Source organism: Podarcis erhardii (genome assembly GCF_964252035.2).
Source record: "Podarcis erhardii genome assembly, chromosome: 7".
In the NCBI taxonomy this organism is placed as follows: Eukaryota; Metazoa; Chordata; class Lepidosauria; order Squamata; family Lacertidae; genus Podarcis; species Podarcis erhardii.
This window is the reverse complement of record NC_138511.1, coordinates 22,142,331-22,164,530: the sequence shown is the minus strand read 5'-3', so window position 1 is coordinate 22,164,530 and position 22,200 is coordinate 22,142,331. Positions and strand designations below refer to the sequence as shown.

The 22,200-nt window shown below is 46.9% G+C and overlaps 1 protein-coding gene across 1 annotated transcript in view; it reads right to left on the bottom strand.

Moving 5' to 3' along the window:
• MIB2 (MIB E3 ubiquitin protein ligase 2) overlaps positions 1-16,552 on the bottom strand; it is a 73,277-nt gene extending 56,725 nt beyond the window's left edge. Inside the window, exon 1 of the mRNA XM_081871460.1 lies at positions 16,403-16,552. The gene's annotated coding sequence lies outside the window, so the exon portion shown is untranslated. The remainder of the gene's footprint in view (positions 1-16,402) is intronic.
• Between the last annotated feature and the right edge of the window lie 5,648 nt (positions 16,553-22,200).

The window sequence follows — 22,200 nt, the reverse complement described above, 5'->3', positions numbered from 1 at the left end:
AGTGCTTACCTAAAACATTTTTGTTCAGGCGAGGCTCTCCAGACAGGTAGAATGTGGGCATGGGTTTTAATTTGCCAATTTTAATTAACACCTGTTTTTTTAATAAAAAAACTGTCTTTTTCTAACCACTTCAGTTTTTAAAAAGTTTTTGTAAACTGCTTAGAGGCTTTGTTACAATCGAGTGGCATGTAAATGCTGTGAATCAAATAAATGAAACAAAACGAAAAATTTCCTGCTTTCAAGATTGTACCTGCCATTGCCCTCTGCAACAATAAGGGCTAGAAACTTGACGGATGCTTTTAAAAATGAAGGCTGAGATTCCCTAGGAGCGGCATTCCAGGCTTCACCCCTGAGCTCCTGTGGAATCATGAGATACGTACGTTCTCACCTGCACGATGAGTCGGGAGGTATCTTCAGTGGAGTACTAGGAAAAATCTGAAGCAATAACATCTGGAAGTTTATCTGTTAGCAGGACAGCAGGTGCTGCTTCACTATGGCGCCTATATTTAAATTGTCTCCTCGCCGATGGTTTAGAGTTTATCTCTATGGTCTCTCCAATGGCACCACAATTCACGCCCAAGGAAGCAGCTGCAAAATCCCCATTCATAGTGCATCCATTTTGCACCCCATTCTCCGAAAAGTATCTCCCCAAAATCCTTGCAGGACTGGAACTGCAAAGGGGCAGGAAATTATGGGAACAAATCAAGAAAGAAAAAACAGCAACAACATCCTTTAAGAGGCCCACGTGAAAAACAAAAAAATTGCACTTCTTTAAAAAAAAAAATAGGGAGGGGAAAAAAGATGCAATTTCCAAGTACAGTAACTAGAGAATGGGTAGCGACATCCTGAGCTTTTGTTTATACTACCATTTGGGTACCAGAGTGTTCTTCTGGAAGCTTACAGCCAAGGCTGACACAAGCAGGTTGCAACAGAACGGGTGGGTGAGATGGTGGTTTCGAGGTCCAGAGGTGGCGGTTTCGATGTCTCCAGAGAACGCTCAGCAGCTGCTATCAGACGCCGTCCAGCCCCTCAAAATCGGATTATTTTCCTGGGGCTGCATTAAGAGCTGCCAGATTTCTGGGCTAGACCCAACAAAGGTGTCGTGAGATAAACAGAGAGGCTGGAGGTGTGAGAGACCCTCAATGCAATTTTAAAGGCTCCGCCGAGTCCTCCCGGCTGGTCGCTGGCACCCGCCCAAGCCACCCTGTCTTTTCCGGATCCCCAGACCTTTCAAGCAAGCTCTCTCCTTCCTCCTGTTTGCTGCTGCTTGTCAGAAAGAGAAGTGTCACGGATGCATCAAAATCCGTTCGGCAATTGCAAGAAGGGAGCTTGGGGTGAGGGGTGAGGGGTGGGGAGCCCTCCTTTTTCCAGGAGGAGAAGCTGCTTTAAGAGGGGGGGAATCATAATACAGATGCTTCTCCTCCCCTTTTTTTAGCTGAATGACTGGAGGCAAGGGGGAAGAGGAGGAGAAACGCAGCAGTCACTTGCCCTTTAAACAGAAACACACACACACACATGCAAGCCAACCAGCCTTCGCTTTTTTTTTTTTTTTTTGCAAAGGAGGCTGGACCCAGCGAGGAGGCACACGCTCCCTTCAAAGACCATAGATGGAAGAGCTCGATTATCCAGGCCCCTTTCCTGGCAGACCGCTTCTCTGTTTTGCACCCACAGCTTGCCTTTTTAAAGCAGCGGTTGAAGAGGAGAGATCAGGATGGAGGGTGGTGCTTGTCTTATGGCCCCACCCCTTCCCTCTCCTCTAGCCACGCCTCTTGGGCACTTGGCCCCTCCCACCCGCTTCCCAAAAGAGGCCTGTTTTCATTTCACGCATTCCACAAAATTTATACACCGCCTGATTGGGGAGGGAAGCCGCCCAAAGCAGTTTGGAAAGAGACTAAAACGGCAAGATGAGCAGCAGAAACGACCCTATGCAACAATCAAAGGATAAAATCGGCGCTATACAAAACGACAGATTGAAACAGGCACCCACATTCCACATGTCTGCGTAGGCTTGTAGGGACAAAAACGTTTTTCGCATGCGCCAAAAAGAGCACAGTGATGTCAATAGGCAGGGAGTTCCAGAGTTTAGGTGCTGCCACCCTAATAGGCTGGTTTTTTACAAACACGGAAAGGGAATTAAGTGGCACCTGGAAGAGTGCAAGTTCCGCAGATAGATACAGTACAGTGGTACCTCGGGTTACAGACGCTTCAGGTTACAGACTCTGCTAACCCAGAAATAGTGCTTCAGGTTAAGAACTTTGTTTCAGGATAAGAACAGAAATCGTGCTCTGGCGGCGCGGCGGCAGCAGGAGGCCCCATTAGCTAAAGTGGTGCTTCAGGTTAAGAACAGTTTCAGGTTAAGAACAGACCTCCGGAACGAATTAAGTACTTAACCCGAGGTACCACTGTAAATGAATATAATCATTCAGGGACACATTAGCCTTCATTTAAGGGCTAAATGAAACTGACCCTTTAGACAGTGATGGCCAAATTTGGCCCTTCAGCTGTTTTGGGACTGCAACTCCCATCATCCCTAGCTAACAGGAGCAGCGGTCAAGGATGATGGGAATTGTAGTCCCAAAACAGCCGAGGTACCACGGTAATATAAATGTAGTAATATGCAAAGAAAAAAAATATACGACCTGAGTACAGGCAGAGTACTTTCCTCTCACCACACAGCCTTTCGGGAATTCTGTGAGTGGCCTTAGACAGGGATAAGCCATATATTTTGCAGAGAGTTTGGTTCCAGTTTGTAGCTCACCCAGCTCCTAAGCCATCCAGGCAATGATTTATTTCCTTGCAATCATCCTGTTTTAAAAAGTTACTTTGGTTCTTAGGCTTCTGACAGCTCCTCCAGTTTCCCTCTGTATAAAACCATTTTTGTTACAGTTGTTCACCGGTTCAAAATCTATTCTTTCCCTGTAAAATTGTTGTTTTACTATGCTCAATAAACCTCCTTTTAAAAAAAAATATAGCTGCAGCAGCAAGGTATGATCAACACAGTATAAAAAAAATGTAATGCCATAGCAGGTCTTTTTCAACCATCATTCGATGATGCGATGTCGAGCAATTGTTACCTCCACGCTACCCAAAGCTTTCCCCACCACTTTCCTTACTGCAAACGGACCAGGGTATGGGGGGGGGAGTGGGCTTGCCACGCAAGAGCGTGAATCAACTTTAATTGCATAAACTGAATTTGCCAGTATGTGATTGAACACCACGCACAAAAGAGTGACCACCTGGACTCGCCCTTAGGGTACATCTAGGCCACATATTTAAAGCACAGGGTTTCCCCCTAAGAATCATGAGAACCACCATTCACCCTTGCAAGCTATAACTCCCAGCACCCTTAAACTACAATTCCCAGGGTTCTCTGGGGGAAGCCATGTGCTTAAAATGCGTGGTGTGGATTTCACTTTAGTTAAGGATGGAGCATAGAATCATAAAATTGGAAAGGACCCCAAGGGTCATCTTGTCCAATCCCCGGCAATGCAGGAATCCTGGAAGCTGCTTCCACAGGATCAGGCCACTATGGTCCATCAAGCTTGGTACTACCTACACTGATAGGCAGAGGCTAGCCAGTGTTTCAGGCAGGAGATTCTCCCCACCATACCTGGAGACGCCAGGGATTGAACCCGGGACCCTCTGCATGCAAGGCAAATGCTTTGCCCCTGAGCTACTGCCCTTAGTTGCTCCTCTGCAGGTGAAATGTCCCTTTGGCTTGATATGGAGATGCTGAACTGCCCTGCATTGTTGTGAGATGTAAATAAAAACACCGTAAAATAAAGGATGTGAGCAGGGAGGGCAGGAGAGGCCCAAAGGCTTTTACAGCAGAGCCATTTTAAACCAGTCAATGCAACTGACTGGTTAGTAGCTGGCGGGTCTGTTAAAAAACAACAGCAACCCAACCATTTTAACTGGGTTTTAGGAACATAGGAAGTTCATACTGAGTCAGGCCATTGGTCCATCTAGCTTAGTGACCAGCACTAGCTCTCGGGGGGGGGGGGGGGGCATTTCCAGCCCTACCTGGGAGTTGTTGGGGAATGAAATTGAGACCTTCTGCATGTGAAGCGGATGATCTAACCACGGAGTTAGGGCCATGAACACCACCTGCCATTTTCTTCCCCTGTAGTTACCCATCTTGCATTCTCCTAACCTTTACAGAACAAAGCAGACACCCTTGGCAGGTATGAGGTCACCTTTTGTTGCCAGTAAATAGTACAAAAGAGAGGGGGAGGGAAGGAGACGCTCATATGCCAACACCTGAGGCTGCATTTTTAGGTCTTTTAACAATCGAGTTGGACAACCATGTTTAGAGGGTAAACAGACAGCTGGAAAGCAAGGACTTTACACCTTCAGTTTTCAAGGGAAGGGCAAACACCAATGCATTTTTTAAATTTCTTTTTGCCCTCCGAACGCCCCTCCTGTCTCAAGAGAGAATGGAGTGCACCTCTGGGGGTGAAGTGAAACTAAGCTAGATGGACCAATGGCTTGACTCAGTATGAACTCAGGGCCTTGACTTGCAACTCCTGGGCTACCCAGATGACAAGACCCACTCCTCTCATTCTTGATGGTGTGGTCCCAAGGGAAAGAAGAGCACTAGCTTGGCTGCAGGAGTTGCTGGAAGAAGGTGTCCAACTATCTTAGGGACTCCAGATTTGTGTAGGGTTTGCTCCTTAGCCTTTTCTTCTCCCAAAGACAACCCGCAAGGGAGCGGAGCTTTAGGGTCAAAGTTTCCCTTCTCCTAGACAAGCCTTATCTGTCCTTTATTTCCCTCTACATCACATGCAGAAACTACCTTCTTCACCATTGGACCCACTATTGGTCTCACCCACCAGCTACTCTCACCTGGTTTAGCTGGCCAGTCCAAGTCATTCCCTGGGGGATGGGATGGCCGCTGTCGCATGCTGACAGCTTCTAACAGCCACAGGCGAGAGCTGAGTGGGGGGGGGGCACCAATGCACCCTTCATAGAATCAGAGTGCCAGAAGAGACCATGGTGGTTATCTAGTCCAGGGTGCAAACCTCTGACCTGTGGCCGAAATGCAGAAAGAGGTACATTCGCATAAATATTAGCAGATCCCGTCGCTTCCAGCACTACGCAGGCTAAGTCAACAGGGCCTTGCATTGTTGACAAAGCTCAGGAACAAGTAGCTGGCAGAAGGACACATGTCTGTCCAAGGCCAGATTTGGCAATGAGGCCGCATTTCCCTTGCCCCTCAAAATAATGTCGCACCAGCAAAAATAACAAAACACAAAAGTTGCTGATTTGGCTGGGGACATACTAGCAAGAGAGAAAAAGCTGGAGAAGGTTCAGAAAAGGGTAACTGAAATGATCAACGGTTTGGAACTCACCAGTGAAGAAACGGTACAACTTTTTTGGGGGGGGGGGGAGAAGTCAAATAAAGTGAATGCAGGGGGAACACCTGATAGAGGTGTATAAAATGAGGCGTGGGCCTGAAAAAGGAGATAAAGGTTCAGAATGGAATTTTTCACACAGCAGAGAGAACTGTGGGATTTGCTCCCAGCAAGATGGCCACAAACACAGGTGTCTTAGAAAAGCAATCAGACAGATTCATAGAGGATATGAATCCACTAGCCACAATGACCATCTTCTCCCACTACTGTTGGAGGAAGGAGGCCTCTGATTACCAGTCGACAGTGAATCATAAGCAGGGAGAGTTGCTGTTGAGCTCAGGTCTTGGCTATAGGCTTTGCAGAAGCATCTCATGAACCACTGTAAGAACAAGTAGCTGAACTAGATGGGCCATTGGGTCTTCCTATGTCCTTCAGAAAACCCATCCAATGCACACAAGGTACACTCCAATTTCACACACACACACATCCCGCAAATCATTAACTTATTTTTTTCCACAGATGTCCACTCCTGATTGTAAAAAAAGCCTCTGCAATTAAAACGGAATTCTAGCTACACTGGGAAACTCAAAAAATACAGGGCATCTAATACAGGGCACCAGAGAAATGTTCCTCAAAATAAAATAAAGAAGTGTCTCTGGCAGTCCCAAGCAGGACTGACGGCTTACAGTTGCTGCAAACCTTTTCTCCCGAAGGCTCGCCAAAGTCAACTGAATGAAGAAGACAGACATCATTTTATTTGCATGCCAACTTTCCACAGTTCAAACCATGCTCAAGGCAGCTTACCTAAAAACCCCACATAACTACAAGAAAAGTACAGTTATACCTCGGGTTACAGATGCTACGGGTTGCGCACCGGCCCGAACCCAGAAGTACCAGAATGGGTTACTTTCGGGTTTTGGCGCTTGCGCAGAAGTGCTAAATCATGCTTTGCTAATGCGCAGAAGTGCTGAATTGTGACTCCGCAGCTGCGCAGGCACAGCACTGTGGGCTGCGAACGTGCTTCCCGCACGGATCACGTTCGCAACCCGAGCGTCCACTGTAGTCATAAACAGTAAGCAAAACATTAAAAATATATGACCAATCTGAACAATTTCCACATAAATCATAACAGAAGCTAAAATAATGATACAAAAAACCAACAGCAACTCCCCAGCCCAAAAGTCTGTTCAGCAACCTCAGCTTTTGCAGCTGGAGTCAGTCCAGGCTCTGCCCTCCCAGGCCAAGTGGGGAAAGGCCTTCCAGGACTCACAGCCAATAGAGGTGCATCCCTTATTGCCAGCCAGCCAGCCTTGCAATCTAGCTGCTTTTGGATTCATTTTGTACAGCTCAATAAGGAAAGCTCACCACTTCCGGGTACCACTGTCCTGGCAACACCACCACCTTTTAAGCACACCCATTGAGCATCACTCCCTCCCATCAACAAGCATGCCTTGCACTGTGAAGTGACGCTGTGCAGATTAAAAACCCACAGAACTGTGGTTTGGAAGGGACCCCCAAGGGTCATCAACCCACGGCAATACAGTGGTACCTCGGGTTACATACGCTTCAGGTTACAGACTCTGCTAACCCAGAAATAGTACCTCGGGTTAAAATGTTTGCTTCAAAATGAGAACAGAAATCGTGCTCCGGCGGCACGGCAGCAGCAGGAGGCCCCATTAGCTAAAGTGGTGCTTCAGGTTAAGAACAGTTTCAGGTTAAGAACGGACCTCCGGAACGAATTAAGTACTTAACCCGAGGTACCACTGTACAGGAATTACAGCTAAAGACTGTTGGAAAACCTCCAATGAGGGAGAGTCTACAACCTTCTGAGGGAATCCATTCCACAGTCGAAAAGCTCTTACGGTCTAGAAAGGTACTCCTAATGGTTAGCTGGAATCTCCTTTCTTGTAATTCGTATCGATTGGTCTGGTTCCTACCCTCTGGAGCAGCAGAAAACAAGAAAAGCACATCTCTGCGTATACACAGGAAGCATGGGGAACCTCTGGCCCAGAGGCTGAATGTGGCCCTGCAGCCCTCTGTCCGGCCCTCAGGATTCTCTTCAGGCCACAATCCCTCACTGCCATGTTTTTGATTGGCTAGAATATGTCCTTGCATTCTCATAATCTTTCTCATAATCTTTCATTCCCCACCTCCCCTTCTAGGCTTTGCCACCCAGCCTTGCAATTAGCCACTGGCCTGGTCGCCTGTGGCAAGTTGCGGGGGGGGGGGAGGGAAGTCACCCCCTGGGTAATCAGAAGAATGTTCCAGATAAAAGAGAAAGCTGGGATGTGGTTGTTTCCTCTTGGTAACCACCTCTGGAGTTTCAAAAGCCACCAGCTCACTACCTGGGCCCTGAAAAACAGAGCTATCACAGCTGCCCCAAACTCCCAATCCTCTGAGGTTGGAAAGTCTCTTTCTGCTTTCATTTTTGCTAGCTTGCGTTCTTTATTCTCCTTGTGCGAGGCACAGAGTCACGCAGACAACCTAAGCTTCTGCCACCAGCAAGCAGATGAAGTCTTCTCTGATCACCCACTTTTCAAGCTCATCTCTGCCATCATATGGGCTAGGAACTTGGTTCTTTTTACAAATCAAAGTCAATAATTGCAGGGAGCTGGACTGTGGACAGCAGTACCCCAGCTCCTGTGCTTCCACCCTGGCTGTCATACACCCAGCAGCTGACACCGTCAAAACAAGCAGAAGGGATCAATATCGTTTTAGGTCAAGCATCAGAGCTTTTGGAAGGAAGTCAAATCAGTGACAAAGCTTTTGTCAAGCCCTGAACTTTTGCTTTGGGATATGAATGCATTCTTTTAACAAGGAAAGTGGGAGAGACAAAGAGAATGCCTCTCTCCCTCCCACCCTCTTTTAAACATGTCAGCGCATTTGACTCCTTAAAACACTGATTTGGCAATTTAATAACTTCTCGATCCGCTGTGCTTTGCTCTTGGAGGGACCCTATCCAACATAGTGCCTCAAAGACGACCCAGCCAGGTTCACGGTGAAAAAAGCACTGTGCCCCCAGGGTTAACATTTTGCAGCATCAGCACCAAACTTCATAATTGTTTTGTTACGAAGGCGTCTCCTGAGCCTGGACCTCAAGAAAACAAAGTAAAGGGCAAAAGTATCCCTTAGGAAAAAGCAGGGCAACTAACAGCAAACACATCTACTCCATATACTTCTGTGACAAAGGCATGTCCTTGATGAAAACACCAAACCATTGATTCTTGCAAACCAGTAAAGCAAATTTCACGTCCAGCCAAGTATAGTGGTTAAGAATGCAGGACCAGGATCTGAGAGACTGAGGTTCAAATCGTCACTCGGTCATGAAGCTTACTGGGTGACCTTGGCTGCCACTCACCATTTTTCTCAGCCCAACCTACCTTGCAAGGTTGTTGTGAGGATTTTTAAAAAGGGAGTGCTGTTGGGGAGAGAACCATGTAGTCCACCTTGAGCTCCATGCTCCCTGTCACATCAAATCAACCTTGTTGGACAACTGACCAAAGCCAGGCCCCCATCCGACATGCTTCCTGCACCTCTACAAATGTACAGAGAAGATGTAGCAGCTGTAAACTTTGGGGAGAAGGGTCAAGTTTTTTGCTTTGTTTTAAAAAGTATGGGTTGGTGGCAGAAGTTGTAATAAATGGATAGAGGAAAACAGCCTTGCAAATAAGGCAGTAAGTAAGTAGCCTGCAATCATCTTTTACCAGCATGATCAGACGCAGGATGGAACACTCTGTCACTGCTCTACCAGCCCACTGCTTGCAATTCCTTATCATCTTTGGGGAAGAGATGTTGCTCGGTTGTTAGAGTGTTAACTTTGCATGCAGAAGATCTCATGTTCAATCCCCAGCATCTCCAGGTAAGGCTGCGAATGTCCCCCGAGTCTGAAATCCTGGACAGCTACTGACTGGGTAGATGCTAGTAGATAGACAGACCAAAGGGAAACGGCAGCTTCCTATTTTCCTAAATAGTGATGTATGGAAGGGAGAGCTGGACCATAAAGAAGGCTGATCACCGAAGAATGGATGCTTTTGAATTATGGTGCTGGAGGAGACTCTTGAGAGTCCCATGGACTGCAAGAAGATCAAACCTCTCCATTCTGAAGGAAATCAGCCCTGAATGCTCACTGGAAGGACAGATCCTGAAGCTGTGGCTCCAATACTTTGACCACCTCATGAGAAGAGAAGACTCCTTGGAAAAGACCCTGATGTTGGGAAAGATGGAGGGCACAAGGAGGAGGGGACGACAGAGGACGAGATGGTTGGACAGTGTTCTCAAAGCTCCCAGCATGAGTTTGACCAAACTGCGGGAGGCAGTGGAAGACAGGAGTGCCTGACGTGCTCTGGTCCATGGGGTCACAAAGAGTCGGACACGACTAAATGACTAAACAACAACCTTTTCCTAAAAGGAGAGGGCTTAATATCTAAGACTGGGTTAGCAACTGATGCAAAAGGGCCTTCAGATCATAAACCGCAACTTTCAAGGATGCTCGGCCGCTCAGATAAGGCACTTCCTCTCTCTATAGCACCTGACACAACAAACGAAGGATAGGGTCAAGGAAGAGGCAACTCAGCCAGCAGCGTGTGAAAAATATCGGCTCCCACGAACAATGTTCAAAATTAGCCAGGCAAATTTTGCACCTGGCTTTCAACCACTTACAACAAAGCAAAGATGCCTGAGTGCCTGAACAGAGCCTGGCATCTCCATATCTGGAGGTGCATGTCTGGGGATCCTTGGATTTTGACTGCTTTCACACACTAATACCCCATTCTGTAGAATTCTACCAGTTATATTTTATCCGCACCATAAGAATGAATTTCTGGAACCAAAACACTTTTTTCTGGGCAGCCTGAGAAGAAGCAGTCACCACTAAGAAAAAGAGGTTGGAATAGGCCAATACAGATGTGGGCTGTCCCTGGATCAAAGTGACTTTCCTTCTTTAAGTTCTCAAAGCGCTTAACCTAGCTCAAGGCTGTCAACTGAACTAGCCAGATGTTTAACTGAGAATTGATCACAGTTTGGTGCATCGTTTGAAACCTAAGACTTTAGAGCCCTCTTGCCCCAAAATGGCAACTAGACATTCCGTGTTGGCAACTGAAACCTTGGTTTAAGGAGACACTTGGTGCCTAGCTGATGTATCTGAGCTTCTGACACCACCCAGAAAAGGTCTCCATTAAATGGGTAGAGAACTTATGGTACACAGAGAAGGTCCCAGATTCAGCGGCAGTGTGTCCAGTTACAGAAGGGATGGGGAACTTGAAGCCCAGAAATGTAGCCCTCTAGGTCTGTCTATCTTCTACCCCTCCAAACTATCTCTCCTCACCAGCCCTGCTTCACAATCTCCTTGAGCATTTTTGCCTGACTGGAACATGTCCTTAAACTCTGAGCATGCTTCCTGCTTGCCTGGAGAGAGGCTACAGAGTGGTGTGTGTGTGTGTGTGTGTGTGTGTGTGTGTGTGTGTGGAAAATAGTCCCATTGGCAAAGGTAAAATGGAAATTCGTTTCTCTGCCCATTTTTAATTCCGGCCCCTGCCACTGGCATGTGGCCCTTGGAAGGTTTCCCAGAAGGGAATGTGATCTGGGAAAGGTAACCCATCACAAGTTAAAGGATCTCAAGTAACAGGTGGCAGGCGGAGGGGGTTGGGAGAAGCCACAGAAATCACATCGGTTGATTAGAAAACCCGAAAAGTTCATTTTAGAATGGAATAATTTCAAGATTTATTTGAAAAGTAGTTGTAATCTAAGCACAGTGGTTGCCTTTGAATGATTTCTGTAACTAACATGTATGAAAGAAAACGATATCAAAATAGAAAAAGAGAATTTTTAAAAATAATGATGAATTAAAGTAAGATGTTTATTATAAAAGAAATACGGAGAGGATGGGAAGTCATAGGTTTGTGTAGAAAACGCATAATTGAATTTGTATGCGTTTTTTGTGAACATGGACATTCTTATTGGACTGATTGAAATGAAGATAATTATGTGTTGTGTATAGATGGAAAATGAACAATAAAGCATTTTAAAAATTTAAAAAACCCAAAATCCACAGGTGAGCATTTAAGGATCAACCACGATGCTATGAACTTGCAAGAAAGCTTTCGAGTTCACCACAGTTCCACATCAGGCTGGAAGTTAAGGGGAACGGGGGAGAAGCTGGCTTGCTATTGAAACCTGCATTTAGTCCATGGCTTTAAGATGGAGCTAAGGAAGAGACTGGGACTTAACACGCCTCAGGACCTCAATACCTTAAGGACAGCTTCTCCCCACACAAACGGACCCAGGCCCTGTGCTTGTCATCTGCGGCCCTTCTCTGTGTCCCCTCTCCCTGAGAAGTTTGGAGGGCAGCAACGCGAGAAGGGGCCTTTTCTGTGGTGGCTCCCCAATTGTGGAATACTCTCCCCAGGGAGGCTTGCCTGGCGCCATCATTACATGTCTTTGGACTCCAGGCAAAAACATTCCTCTTTACTCAGGCTAATGGCTATTAAATAATCTATGGCCTGCAAAAGAGCGCTGTTAGTATGATGATTATTCTATTAGGCTATCTGTCACCATGCTTTTTACTGTTTCTATTACGCTTTTCTCATTGATGCTTTGTAATGTGTCCTTAATGTTGTCCAACGCCCTCAGATCTTTTGATAAAGGACAGTATATAAATTGAATTAACAACAACAACAACAGGTTCTATGAAGGGTTCAGGTTGTGCTACGGTTGCTCCTGGGCCCAGGAAGAAAACAACAGCCGATCACTCCCCATTTTTCTAGAATACATTCCAGCCAGGCAACACTGCTTGAGATGGGTGGGAGTGAAGGACTGTGAGGAGCGGGGCCTGGGGAGGGTCCCGAGGGCCAGACAGATATGCCCAGAGGGCCGCATTCAGACACGAGGTCAGGGCAGCCTATGCCTCCCCCCCCGATTCGCAAGGACCGGGCCCTTCTCCCGAAGCAAGAGCAGATCAGCAGGAGTTAAGCCTAATCTGCCCTGATGGTCTCAGACCCGCAGGGCAACAACTGCCAGGAAGCAGAACGAATTGAGTAGCGAACTGTCTCAATACCGAGATCGTGTGTGTGTGTGTGTGTGTGTGTGTGTGTGTAAACAAAAAGGAGATAAAAAGGATTGGGGTTTAGCGACACTGACTGGCGAGTGAGCACCCAACTGTACAGAAAGCGTTTATTCCCAATGACTGGCTGCCCGAAATATTTCGGAAGGAGGCAAGGTGGCTCTTAGGAAACTCTCAGAGGGAAAGACAAACCACTGTTTGTTCTTTCGGGGCCGTCTAAGTTCTCCCCTGTCAACTCCGGGGACAGGGAAACTTTCTGCAGCACAGGGGCCGTGTTAACATCTGAGAAGGCTTCCAGGGGCCAGATGCTAGTGGTGTGAGGAAGGCGAGAGCAGGTGGAGCAATGAATGTAAATGCCCGCTTTGTTCAGAAGGCTGGTTTCCAGACATACACACACACACACCCCTTCCTGTCCTCCATGTGGGCAAGCCATGAGGCATGCGCAGAGTTCAAGGACCCACTCCAGCCAGACAAAAACACTCAAAGAGGGTGTGGAGAGTTCCAGGGAACACAGAATAGACCTGGAGGGCCGCAGTTGGGTTCCAGACCTGAGGGTTATCAATCCCAGGTCCGCAGGGATGGACAGAAGATCCCCAGGATTTCAGCCCAACCTGGCAATGCCCCAGGGGATCAAACCTGGGACCCTCTGCAGGCAAAGCTGGTGATCCACCCTTCTGCGACCTCTGCGCTGACATGGGAAGAACACAGCCCTGTGGCCTAAAACTGGTGTGTGTGTGTGTGCTTAAAGAGATTTTTCACAGCACATTAAAAACTATATACGAAACAATTGGCTTGTTTTTGGCCTCTGTCTGTCTCAAGAGACAATGGAGTGCGCATCTGAGGGTGAAGTCAAAACACTGTGTTAGTAGCACTGAGGTGACCTCCCCAGGGCACAAACCTGGGCAGTATGCATTCCATGGCGGTCCTGGGCTGCCCAGACAACAGGACTCCCCTCTTGGCCTTGCTGATGTGGTCCAAAGGAAAGCAGAGCAAGACGTTTGGCCCCCGCTTGACTGCAGGAGTTGCCGAAAGTAGGCGTACAAAGTGCCAGTCTTAGTGACTCCACTCTGGATTTGTGTAGGGTTCACTCCTAAGCCTTTTCTTCTCCCAAAAATGTGTTGCAAAATGTGATACAGATTTTCTCTCGCTACAGCAGTAACCAAAAATAAAAGTTCACACAATTGTGTGTGCATGCCCATGCACATAAAGGTAAAGGCACCCCTGACCATTAGGTCCAGTAGCGGACGACTCTGGGGTTGCGGTGCTCATCTTGCTTTACTGGCCGAGGGAGCCGGCGTACAGCTTCCGGGTCATGTGGCCAGCATGACTAAGCCGCTTCTGGAGAATCAGAGCAGCACACGGAAACGCCATTTACCTTCCCGCTGGAGTGGTACCTATTTATCTACTTGCACTTTGACATGCTTTCGAACTGCTAGGTTGGCAGGAGCAGAGACTAAGTAATGGGAGCTCACCCCATCCTGGGGACTAGAACTGCCGACCTTCTGATTGGCAAGTCCTAGGCTCTGTGGTTTAATGCCCATGCACATACACACACACAAATAACTATTTTGAATAAATTCAGATACTGACTGGGGTGAAAAATCTCCTGAGAAGGATTGTTGAAAGAAGCAAGTCCCAAGATTCAATCCCTGACCTGTTAAAGGGACCGAGAACAAGTGATGAAGCAGATCTTTCCCTGCCAAAGGACCCCAAACAGCCTTTCCAAGTCAGAGAGAGAAATCCCAGGTTGGATGGAAGAAGCCTGGCCTGGCAGAAAAAAGCAGCTCGCATCTTCGCTCTCTCCGAGAAGTCATTTGTCACCTTCATTTCTCCCTTACACACACACCCTGCAAACCATTCCCTGCACTCCTCCATCTAATACTTAAGATTGTAAGGCCCTTGGGGGTTGCATCCAGCCACATTTCACTCAGAGCTGACAGCCTGAAATTAATGGCCCAAATTCTGCTCCGTCCATGAACTTCAATAGGTCTACTCTGAGTAGGACTAAATTGTGGCGAGGACCCCCCCTTCTTATTTCACTCTGCAAAAAGTACCAGGTAATATAGAATCAGATATTATAATTATTCCCAATTAATTTTTAAAAAAATTATAGTACCTTCTCCATTGAAAAAACCTAAGGTGCTTTAAAAGGAATGTACAAGAACAGCAACATGCAATAAAATTTCATTTTCCAACAACTTTTTAAGTGGACATATTTTATTTTATCCATTCTTTATTCGTACCAGTTTTGAATCTGATTTTTTATACATATATATATATATATAAAATCGGTAGTATCCAATGCTAGCCCTACTCAGAGTAGACCCACTGGGGTTAAGAGACATGGCTAACTTAGATTCATTAATTTTGATGGGTCTGCTCTGTGTAGGACTACAACCCTGCATCTTTATATTGCTGATTTCCTTCCCCACCCCATCCAACACACATTTTGTTCATTACTTTGGGGTGTTTCATGAAAAGTGATTCATAACTGAAATAACAATTATGAACATTTTGGGAAGGTGGAAAAAAAGCAAAGCAAGCATCACAAAGCCAACCATCTAGAAATTTTAAATGCATGCATTTTAAAAATAAATTTAGGTACATTTTAATTTGTTTGCTCTTAAGTCCCATTTCATTACTGCTTTACTGGTTTCATGCTTTGTTTTTTGCTTTGATTGTATTTCTTATTGCTTTCAAGTTGCAGAGAAACTTGGGGGGGTTATATTTAAGCGACTTATAAACGCTTTTAAATAAACATATAGTTAAAGAGAGGCACATAGAGATGCTGGTAGAGGTCATCCGCGGAATAGCATCAATTTATGATTATCCCATAAAGCTGCAATCCTAAACCCACTTAGCCTGGGAGTAAAGTCCCACTGAATTCAATGGGACTTAAATCCAAATAGATATTTGTTAGGATTGCTCTCTAAGGGTTGCCCAGGCATCCTCAACATTCTCCTCCACTCTGGGAAGGAGAGAGAAAACCCCAGCTTCTTTCCAAAACCACACGGATGTCCCACACAATCAACAGGTACCAACAGCATCTTAACCTTTTCTGGTATAAATCTCCCATACCAATGAGGCACAAAGCAGGTGGAAACAGCAGCAAATCCACAGGAAAAAAGCGTAAATAACTATGGTACCAAGTTAAAGGTCTGTACAACCCATGTCTCAGTTTGAAGGCAGATTGCCAGCCCCACTCTGGGAGATTTCTTCTTCTTCTAAATTCTGGATAGGGGGAAAATCATGCAGAGAACCTTCTCAGCCCACAGCAAGAGGAGATTCCTGACCCTGGCTATCCATGCTCAAGAAATGTCCTGCTTAAACCTCATCTTACCCCCTTTTGCTGGCCAAACACCCCTTTTGCTGGCCAAACACCCTATCAATAGCCACCAATATTTTCTTATTTTTTAAGCCTTGCAGGTTCTGCTTGGATTGGGGAACCCAGCTGTCCTGTTTAGCAAACTCTGCCAATAAAATCCCTCCAAAGCAATAGATAGATAGATATTTAGGTCACCTAATCCCTTTCCTCTAAAAGACCCTTCCTCGCCTAACCAACCCTTGGAAATAGCTTCAAGCCAGTCCTCCACCCACTGAGCACATTTACACATTTGCAGCCGGGTGGGAAGATATAGGAAATAAAAGAGAGTCCCACAAAACGCCCCTGGTAGCTCCCTACCACCAGAGAGGAGTTGCCAACTTATGCACCGGCCTCCCGCAGCTGTGCCCGTTTTGCAGGGAAGCCGCGCGCAAAAGCCCACCTTTTAGGCTCCCTTTGTCCACCTGCCAGGAGGGGCTGCGGCGGGGATCTGTCGTGGATGTGGCACGCCAAGCCATCGCAGCTGCCGCTCTGCTTGTTTCAAGGGCGGCTTTTAAGAGCACAGGAGCCACGGCAAGTTGTTTATCTGTGGTCATCTGGCAACTCCCTCCCTCCCCTCCGAGCTCCGAGCAGCCCTGCAGATCCCTCTCCCCCGGAATCCAAACTTACTGCAAAGTTTCTCTCCCGAGGCAGCGCCTGATCCACTCTCTTCTCGGAGATGCTTTCTACCCCCAAAGCTGCTAAGCAGTTCCCTCTTGAGTCCGGCAGCCTCTGCCTCTGCTGCTGCTCCTCCCCGCCCCCCCTCTTTTGAGCTTCCTGTTCCTTCCTTTGCAGCAAGCTCAAAAAGCAACCAGTACCTGCACACGCACCCACACACCCCTTTCCCTGGATCTTTTGGGCGTCCCTATGACCGCCTGAGGGCGCAAAGGCTTCCGGGAATTGTAGTTCTCCTTCTCCAAGCAAAGCAGGCATCTTGAGGTTCCAAAAACTCCATTTCCCAGCAGGCACCGCGCCACGCTCTGGTTGCTAGCACGAACCAGCCCGGGGGTGTTTAATTTTTCCCCCTTCTAAACTCCCTTCCCTGTCGGTGGTGTGGAAAGGTTTGGGAATGCCCAAGGACAAGCGCCATCTCGTGGGGTTGTTTTGTTGTGTAAGCGGGGGAAATAAAAAATATCCCATGCTTGGTTGCGAGAAGCATTAGAAACCAACCGCAACAAGTCCCGTGGCATCAGAAAACAGCTTATTTCCCCTGAAATAATTCTGGGAACTGTAGTTTACTCCCTCGCCGAGCTACCATTCCCAGCACCCTTCACAAACCACAGTTCCCGGGATTGTTTGGGGAAAAAACTAATGTGCTTCAAGTTGCAAGAAAGGAGATTCGGACTAAACAGAAAGAAAAAATTTCTGACAGTAAAAGCTGTTCGACAGTGGAACACGACTGTCTCTTGTGGACGCTCCATTATTTGAGGTTTTTAAGCAGAGGTTGGATGGCTAGCTGTCAAAGATGCTGTGATTTAAGTGGATAGCAGACGGCGCACAGCCAAACAGGTGTATTGTGTGTTAACCGGGGTGCCAACAACCCCTCTGACCTACCTCATCAGGTTGTTGTGGGATTTAATGAGCAGAGGGAGAAGGACGTGCACCATCTAAGGTGGAATATAAATGCAAGAAATAAATATTTTGTTAATTTAATAATAATAATATCACCATGGAATGATATTATTATTATAGAGGTCCCCTTACCTTTAATATCACCATCTGTGCTGTCTGCATTTCATTTCTCTCAGATACCACCGCTAGCAGTTCCATAACTCTACTTACAGGTAGGTAGCCGTGTTGGTCTGCCGTAGTCGAAACAAAATTTAAAAATTCCTTCCAGTAGCACCTTAGAGACCAACTAAGTTTGTTATTGGAATGAGCTTTCGTGTATCTGAATAAGTGTGCATGCACACGAAAGCTCATACCAATAACAAACTTAAAAAGGTAAAGCTACCCCTGACCATTAGGTCCAGTTGCGGACGACTCTGGGGTTGCGGCGCTCATCTCACTCTATAGGCCGAGGGAGCCGGCGTTTGTCCGCAGACAGCTTCCGGGTCATGTGGCCAGCATGACTAAGCCGCTTCTGGCGAACAAGAGCAGCGCACGGAAACGCCGTTTCCCTTCCCGCCAGAGCGGTACCTATTTATCGACTTGCACTTTGAAGTGCTTTCGAACTGCTAGGTGGGCAGGATCTGGGACCGAACAACGGGAGCTCACCCCGTCGCAGGGATTCGAACCGCCAACCTGATTGGCAAGCCCTAGGCTCTGTGGTTTAGACCACAGCACCACCCACGTTCCTAATAACAAACTTAATTGGTCTCTAAGGTGCCACTGGAAGGAATTTTCTTATTTAGTTCCATAACTGCAACCCCACTAGCAGCAGGTTAGGAGCAGTAGCCAAGTCAGCAGCAAAACAGATAAAACTTTTGTTGTAATCTTCCTGCTTTTCTTTGCTACTGCTCCTCCATGAAGGGAGAGGAGATATGCTGGACCCATTCGCTTCTTATTTGCCACAGTTGGTCTTGACACCAGACCTCTGGGTGGGGTGGGGAGGTTAAAGGGAGGAAATTGTTGGTCTGATGTAAATGATTTTTGGACTGGAAGAGGTTGAGGTTTTGCTTATTTGTTAATTAATGGGTCTGATTATTGCTTTGTTTATTATTTGAGTATTTTTTTAAAATGGGTGTTATATGAAATATTACTGTATTACTGTATTATATTATTCTCCCCACTTTCCCCCTCTAAGGTAATATGCATTGTATATCTTTCTTTTTTTATTTTTGCTTTTGCTGTAAGTTTCGCTTGGAGACCTTTCGGGTGACAAGCGATTAATAAGTCTAATAAATCAAATGAAATGAAAATGAAATGAGAACTTTGTAACTAAGAACAGGTGTCTGAGCTTAGCTGCCACCACCCCCACTTCCCTCCCTTTTCCTTTTGTGTTTTGCCTTTTCCAACTGTAAGCCTGAAAGCAGGGAGCCTCTCTGGAAGCTGCTCTGAGTGCCTTTCTTTAGCTGAACTACGGGGTTTTAAAAAGCGCTTTAAGCAAACTTGTTTTCTTTTTAAAGAAACATGGAAATGACGGAGAAAAGAAAAGGGGAATTGAGTCTGTGAACAGAGAGGAATAAGAGGGAGGTAATCAGAAGAGAAGTGAAAATGTCAGGGGGGAGAAACAGGAGACAAGGGGAAATGGAAAGAGGGGGTTGTAAATAATAATAATAATAATAATAATAATAATAATAATAATAATAATATATTTATACCCCGCCCATCTGGCTGGTTTCCCCAGCCACTCTGGGCAGCTTCCAACAGAATATTAAAATACAATAACCTATTAAACATTAAAAGCTTCCCTAAACAAGGCTGCCTTCAGATGTCATCTAAAAGTCTGGTAGTTGTTTTTCTCTTTGACATCTGCTGGGAGGGCGATCCACAGGGCAGGTGCCACTACCAAGAAGGCCCTCTGCCTGGTTCCCTGTAACTTGGCTTCTCGCAGCGAGGGACCCGCCAGAAGGCCCTCGGCACTGGACCTCAGTGTCCGACAGTGGCGTAGCGTGGGGGGTGCAGGGGGGGCGGCCGCACCGGGCACAACATCTGGGGGTTAGGGTTAGGGGGCGCAAATCCACGGGTTAGGGGGCGCAAATTACTTGCCTTGCCCCGGGTGCTGACAACCCACGCTACGCCACTGGTGTCCGGGCAGAACGATGCGGGTGGAGACACTCCTAAGTTCTACTCAAAGTAGATGCATTGAAATCAATGGCCTTGAGTTGGTCATGCCTATCCATTGAACTGGGTATGCTCTGTGTAGGAGTAACACTGAATACAACTCATCCAGAGATGACTTACAATGAACAAGGAAGTAAGGCAGATGTTGTGGACTACCACTCCGATAAGCCTCAGCTGGCACGGCCAAGAGTCAGGGATAATGGAAGTTGTAGTCCAGAACATACCCACTGCCTTGCAGGATATCTCTGGGAGAAGAAAAGGCTTAGGGGTATACCCTAGACAAATCCAGAGTGGAGTCCCTAAGATGGCTGGATGGCACCTTGTAGGCCTCCTTGTGGCAATTCCTGCAGCCTAGTAAAGTTAAGGTAAAGGGACCCCTGACCATTAGGTCCAGTAGTGACCGCCTCTGGGGTTGCAGCACTCATCTCGCTTTATTGGCCGAGGGAACCGGCGTACAGCTTCCAGGTCATGTGGCCAGCATGACTAAGCCGCTTCTGGCGAACCAGAGCAGCGGCTGTTCCTGTTGCTCTGTCCCAGCTCCTGCCAACCTAGCAGTTTGAAAGCATACCAGTGCAAGTAGATAAATAGGTACTGCTGCGGCTACAAGGTAAACAGCGTTTCTGTGCGCTCTGGCTTCCATCACAGTGTCCCGTTGTGCCAGAAGTGGTTTAGTCCTGCTGGCCACATGACCCGGAAAACTGTCTGTGGACAAAAGCCGGCTCCCTTGGTCTGAAAGCGAGATGAACCCCATAGTCTTGTCATCTGGGCGGCCCAGGACCTCCCTACACACTGCCCAGGCTTGTGCCTCGGGGAGGTCAGATCAGTGCTGCGAACACAACAAAAGCAATGTGGGAGGCAGCAGTTACAAGTGCTGTGATTCTGCAGCAGTTTGACTTCAGCCCAAAAGTGAACTCCATTTTCTCTCAAGACAGATGGATGTCGACAACAACAGTCCAGAGCATCTGGACTGTTTGCTGGAGTGAGGGAAGCCCCTCCCCAAATCCACCAATTATGCCATTACTATAAGGGAATGAAGACTGAATGTACACTGAATGCTTTTTTTTTTTGAGAAAACTTTGTAAGTCTATGGGCCAGGTTAGGGTTTCCAGACCCCTGGGGCTGACCTGAAATTTGCATCCAGGTGGCAAGGAGAGGGTCTGCATCTGCAGGTAGGTGAGAATGCCTCCAGGACTCAGTGGTCAGAAGGTGCGCAGAGAGGAAAAATCACCAGGGCCCACCCACAAAGCGCTTTACAAAAAGCACAAAGCGATTACATTATTTGTAGAAATGATCAAAACATCCAGAAAATTAAAACCAGCAATAAGCTAAAAACACACCTGCATTCTTGATAAATGGGTAGGCTTATCTACGCACAAGGGAAGCGGGTGGCACTGTGGGTTAAACCACAGAGCCTAGGACTTGCCGATCAGACGGTGGTTCGAATCCCCGCGATGGGGTGAGCTCCCGTTGCTCGGCCCCTGCTCCTGCCAACCTAGCAGTTCGAAAGCATGTCAAAGTGCAAGTAGATAAATAGGTACCACTCTGGCAGGAAGGTAAACGGTGTTTCCGTGCGCTGCTCTGGTTCGCCAGAAGCGGCTTAGTCATGGTGGCCGCATGACCTGGAAGCTGTACGCCGGCTCCCTCGGCCAGTAAAGCGAGATGAGCGCTGCAACCCCAGAGTCAGCCACGACTGGACCTAATGGTCAGGGGTCCCTTTACCTTTACCTTTACCATATCTACACAAAATATTTTTAAATAGGTGATGAAAAGTGCAAAGTGAAGGCGCCTGCATTATTATCAATAGGCAGGGAGTTCCAAAGTTTAGGTGCCGCCACACTTAAATATTAATTTATTCCAGATGTGGGACAGGTATTACATGGCATATATGGGATAAAGCAGTCTCACAGGTAAACTGATGCCATGTTGTTAACAATGGCTTGGCAAGCAATCCTTCACAGGTGCTTTACAGGTGTCTATGGCCATGCTTATGTTGTTCTCACACACAGGTCACCTCCAGACTGGAAATTTATGTTTGTGCGGGATTAAAGCATTCTGCCACCCTGGAGCGACAACTGTATTTTTAAAAAAGAATTGGGCAGTTTGCAGTTTGGAAAGTGACAGGAAATACATTGGAAAACACAGAAGGAACGAACAATTAATGGGAAGACATGTAGAAACCTTGCAAGTGAGTGAGGATAAATGCTGATTGTCGTAAATCCTCACTGAATGCTCAGCAAAGGCCTGTGGAAATTAAAGGCCAGGATGAATGGCCTTCAATGAACAGGTCATCTGGAGGAGCTCAGGGAGGTGTCAAAACCTGCATAGATATCTTATGTAAATTTATTTATTTGATTAATTAAGTGGTTGTGAAAAGGTGAAGAGCTGAAATTAAGACTAAGAAATTGACATATTTTCCCACATGTGTGGCAGCAAATGTCCTTCCTCTGGGCCCACACTCGAGCTGCAGAAAACTTTGCAAAATGGTTAATCCAAACCCCCACCCCCGGGCTTCGCCGTTGCTTTTTTAAGTCTTTATAAAGTCTTTTAAAGTCATTTTTAAGTCTCTTGGTCGGTTAAGGACCTCAGTGCCCCATTTGGCCACAAGAGGGAGACGCAGCACCACGCCTCAACTTGAGCGTCGCTCGACAGCGTGGAAAGTCTTTTGCCGCATAGAACCCCATGCGTCTTCTGCACATGAACAT